This window comes from Pinus tabuliformis, chromosome 6 (assembly GCF_031772625.1).
Source record: "Pinus tabuliformis cultivar Carrire ecotype Pingquan chromosome 6, CPIR1, whole genome shotgun sequence".
In the NCBI taxonomy this organism is placed as follows: Eukaryota; Viridiplantae; Streptophyta; class Pinopsida; order Pinales; family Pinaceae; genus Pinus; species Pinus tabuliformis.
In genome coordinates, this window is record NC_142292.1 from 1,014,770,515 (window position 1) to 1,014,775,825 (window position 5,311).

A 5,311-nucleotide genomic window follows, 5' to 3' on the forward strand; every position below is an offset into this window, starting at 1 on the left:
AACCGTATCCTGGGTACACTTATCAACAACCTCAGCAACCCCAGTACGGTCCGGTTAATCCTGGTTTTCCAGGAGGATATAATATCCCGAATGCGATTCCTATTCCAAGTTATCCTGGATATCCTCCTCCTGGGACTGGTCTTGTGACCCAGAGTTTTAGGGATCCTAATCGGCAATTACCGTTTATCGCAACTTTGGATTTACCAGACTTGTCGCGCCTAACGAACGATCCAATAAATTATCTTCTGTTCTGGCCGCCAATGCCAAATAAGTTGCCCAGCGATATACCCAAGTTCGAAGGTAAGTCTGGAGAGGATCCGTCCAATCATGTGATGACTTACCACCTCTGGTGTGCTTCAAATTCCATCTCGGATGATTCGATCCGCTTACGTCTTTTCCAGCGTACGCTCATTGGTCTCGCGGCCAATTGGTACATTGAGTTACCACGGGCCTCTTTTTACAATTTTAGTCAGTTAGCTACCTCGTTCCTAACTCATTTTCAGTTGCCGGTCAGATATGATAATGGCACGGAGCTACTAACTTCATTAAAATAGTCAACGTCCACTTATATTTCCGATCATATCCATGAATGGAGACGTCGACGGCGATTAGTGAAAGTTTTTATCCCGGACCAAATCTTAGCTGAATGGTTTGTTAAATCATTATTACCGAAGATTACTGAAGATGTAGCTAAGGCCGGAGTAGTTACTGAGGAGCAAGTAATTGCTCAGGCGCAGTACCTTGACTTAGTTTACACTCAGTCAGGTACGTTACATGAAAAGATCCCAGATCTTCCAAAGTCAAATCAAATCGCTGCTGCTCCTTCGGGATCTCATGCTGCTGATGGCATGATTGGTACGGTAAATACTAAAAGCAAGAAGAAATCTTCAAAGAATTCTTCGCCCATTATAACCTTACCAGATTCCCCGACAGGAGAGTCTTCTCCTGAAATTTCTGCCGATATTCACGCTGTAGAGTCATCTACGGCTAAATCAAAAAATGGTGGGAAGAAAAAGGGTAAGAAGAAGGGTAAAGCAGACAAGACTCCAAAGGAGAAAACAAAAAAGTCGGAAACCAATGACGAAAAGCGCAAACCTCAATATCCTTGTCTTATTTGTGAAGAGGATCATTTTACAAGAGATTGCCCCCATCGGGCCGAGGTTGTGAAAATCGTCAAAGGTTCCTCAACTCCTGCTGTTTTGAAAGATCCATTTCCAAAGCAGGAGAGTAAGATGATAGGTTCTTCCTCGAGTGCCACTGAAGAACCCATATTGATGATGTCTCATGTAAGGATTGTAACTCGATCACACGATTATAGTAGTAAAAGTCCTGTTGATGGATCGAAAGAAGCAGAATCTTCTCATTCAAATCCATCAACCTCAGCTCCCGGTTCCGATCCACTACATATCGAGAAACCTAACCCTGACTTAGTAATAAAACTGCCCGCCAAGGGTGTACTTCGAAGGTCTGCTTTCAATCCACATGCGAGAGCGGTCCAGAATTACAACATTGTTGAGGATTTAGCTGTTTCACCCTCAGCAATGTCGGCTTTAGAAGTGCTGCAATCATGCCCAGCACAGCGAAAATTACTTTTGTCGGCTATAGGAACTATTGATGTTCAGGACCCGAACCTGATAATCTTTGATTTAGAAAATAGTACACCGCGTCTCCCTCATCAGATGGCTTTCCAGATTCCAGTGATAGTAAAAAACAGGCCTATTCATCGGACTGTAATTGATGAGGGAGCTTCCACGTGTATTATGTCGATTCAGTGTTGGAGATCGCTTGGTTCTCCTTCGCTGAACCAATCCCCGACAATTCTTAAGGCCTTTGATGGCCGTGGGTTCCATCCGTTTGGCATTTTACAGGATTTGCCTATAGGGGTTGAAGGAAAAACCGTCAGTCTGGATGTGGAGGTGGTTGATGCCCCTCTAGACTACAACCTTCTCTTGGGTCGAAGTTGGTCTTACGCTATGACAGCGGTCGTTTCATCGGTCTTCAGAGTAATAAAGTTTCCACATAATGGCAAGATCGTAACCATAGACCAGCTGGCTTATTTTTCATCCGACCCAGCCTCTTCAGAGAGTATCCAGCATGTCGGTAAAACGACTATCCCTTATAAGGATGTTGGCGTAGGACTAGTTAAAGATTCTGGTTTACTGGGAACTTTTCCTTTTCCTCCAATCAACGCAGACCCTTCATTCGCATTCATTCATATGATCACGTCAGATACTATTATTTACAATGATCCTTGGATTGTCCCTTCTGAATCTGAGATAGACTCTTTTGGTGATGCAATGCCTTTGAGTCCATATGAAATTGCCTATGAAGCCGTGCAGTCTTTTTCCGACCCAAGTTCAACCAAAATTGACCAAATGAATGTGGTCCGTGAGGAATCCCTTTTCGCGTCAACCTCGGAGTTAATAACGTTTCCCGAAGTTGTGTCATCTGACGAACAACTTTGTGAAGTCCTGTGTGTAGACGATTTACCATGGGAAGATCTCCATCATAGATCTTCGTTTTTACCTGAGGATGATCGTTTTGAAAACGATTTCTCATCAATCTTTACAGCTGAATATGTCAAAGACGCTCAGAGTCCAATGAAACATCCTGATTCAGAGCTGAATTTGGGAAACATTTCTCGTACTATTCCCATTGACATTTCAGTGAAGCCCGGAATTGTTGAACACATTCATATAGGTGCCTCGTGTTCAGATGACGAAATTCAAACATACAAGGCCCTATTTCAAGAATTTCGCGACGTGTTTGCCTGGTCCTATGAGGAAATGCCAGGAATTGATCCCTCCATTGTTGTTCATGAGATAAAGACTTACCCGGACGCTAAACCCGTTCGGCAACGTCTGCGTCAGATACACCCTCGGAAAGCGGCTGCAATTAAAGCAGAAGTTGAGAAGCTGTTGAAAGCAGGTTTCATTTATCCGATCCCGTTAACGGATTGGGTATCGAATATTGTTCCAGTTAACAAGAAACAGGGAACAATAAGAATATGTATCGACTATAGGGATATCAATCGTGCTTGTCCCAAGGACAACTATCCAACGCCCTATATCGATCAAATAATTGATGATTGTGCCGGTAGTGAAATATTTTCCTTTATGGACGGTTTTTTCGGTTACAACCAAATCAATATTCTACCTGCCGATCAACCAAAAACGGCTTTCATTTGTCCATGGGGGACATTTGCTTATTGCAAATTACCTTTTGGGCTTAAGAATGCCGGAGCCACTTTTCAAAGGGCGATGTCTTATGCATTTCATGACATCAAGCACATTGTGCAACCGTATCTCGATGATTTTCCCGCTCACTCCTTACATCGAGCTGATCACCTTGTCCATTTACGAGCAATTTTTATGAGGTGTAGGCATTATCGTATACGGTTGAACCCACACAAATGTGTTTTCTGCATAGAAGTGGGACGATTGCTGGGATTTGTAGTTTCAAAAACCGACATTCGCGTCGATCCCTCGAAGGTCGAAGCTATCATCAAATTGCCTCCTCCTTCGAGTCTGCGCCAACTCCAAAGTTTGCAAGGGAAAGCAAACTTTTTACGCCGATTCATTCCTAACTACGCCGAGATTACCAAGGGTTTTACCCGGTTGTTGAAACAAAATGCTCAATTCTCTTGGGATGAGATAACTCAGAAATCTTTTGATGCACTAAAGCACGCGTTGACCCATGCACCGTTGCTGCATCCTCCCAACTACAACCAGGATTACTTTTTGTACCTCGCCGCCGCTCATTCCACCATTAGAATGGTCTTAGTACAGGAAGATGAATTCGAAACGGAACATGTGATATATTATCTTAGTAGGACGTTAAATCCCACTGAGCTAAAATATTCGCATGTGGAGAAATTGGCCCTGGCAGCTGTTCAGGCTGTCCAACGTTTTCGTCATTACATTCTTCTTCGTAAAACTACAGCCATTTCGGATTGCAACCCTATGATTTACATTTTGACTAAACAATTGCTAGGGGGCAAGTACTCTAAATGGATTGTTATCTTGCAAGAGTTCGACTTGGAGTTTGAAAAATCTAAGTCTAAGAAATCTTTAGTTTCTGCAGAGTTGATGTGTGACTTCCCGTGTGCTGACACGGAAACTGTGGCAGAGGAACCCATTGCGGACGAATCTCTGTTTCTCATCAGCACTTTAGATCCGTGGTATGGGGATATAATCGTCTATCTCCAAACCCAATCCTTTCAGCCCGAAGCTTCAAAGTCGGAACGTCGGAAAATTCGATTCCAGTCCCAACAATACAAAATTATTGGAGATACTCTTTATCGACACGGGGCAGATTTGGTTTTTCGTCGTTGCTTAACTCATGAAGAGGCAGAAAGGGTTATGAATGACTGTCATTCTGGAGCGTGTGGCGGTCATATGTCTGGGTATGCCATAGCCGAGAAGGTGTTGCGTGCTGGCTATTTCTGGCCGTCCATGTTTAAAGATTGTATCATTGCGGTCCGAAAATGCCACAACTGTCAAGTGTTTGATCGCAAGATGCGCGCACCACCTGCTCCTCTCCACCCTATAATTGTCGTTGGTCCTTTTGCTAAATGGGGTATCAATTTTATTACATGTAACCCTCACTAGGCCGGGGGGCATGCGTATATCATCCTTGCGGTTGATTATTTTACTAAGTGGGCCGAGGCGATGCCTACATTCGAGGTAGATGGCAAGACAACTGCGATTTTCGTATTCAATCACATTATTGCTAGGTTTGGTGTCCCGCAAGCGATAATCACTGACCATGGGCGCCATTTTGGAAACATTATGATGACAGAACTTACAGGCCAGCTTGGTTTACGTCATGATAGTTCTACTCCTTATTATCCCCAAGCAAACGGTTTGGTTGAGTCCATCAACAAAGTTCTAGTTATCATGATCCGACGAATCATTGGTATTCATCGGTCGAATTGGCACAACATGTTATTTTCAGCGCTTTGGGTGTACCGAACCTCAGTGAAAACATCAACAGGGTTCACTCCTTTCCAACTAGTTTATGGTTTGGAAGTAGTGTTGCCCATTGAATGCGAAATCCCGTCACTTCAAATGGCTGTCGAATTACTTCCAGCTACTTCCGAAGAGGAGAAGCGTCTATTATACTTAGCTAAATTAGATGAGACTTGACGTGACGCTGCTTTGGCAATCGAGACTCACGCAAAACGGATGAAAGCTCAGTATGATCGTAACGTGACCCCTCGAAATTTTGCGGAAGGAGACCTAGTACTATTATATGATCAAGCTAACGATAAATTAGGTGCTGGAAAATTCGTTCCTATGTGGCATGGGCC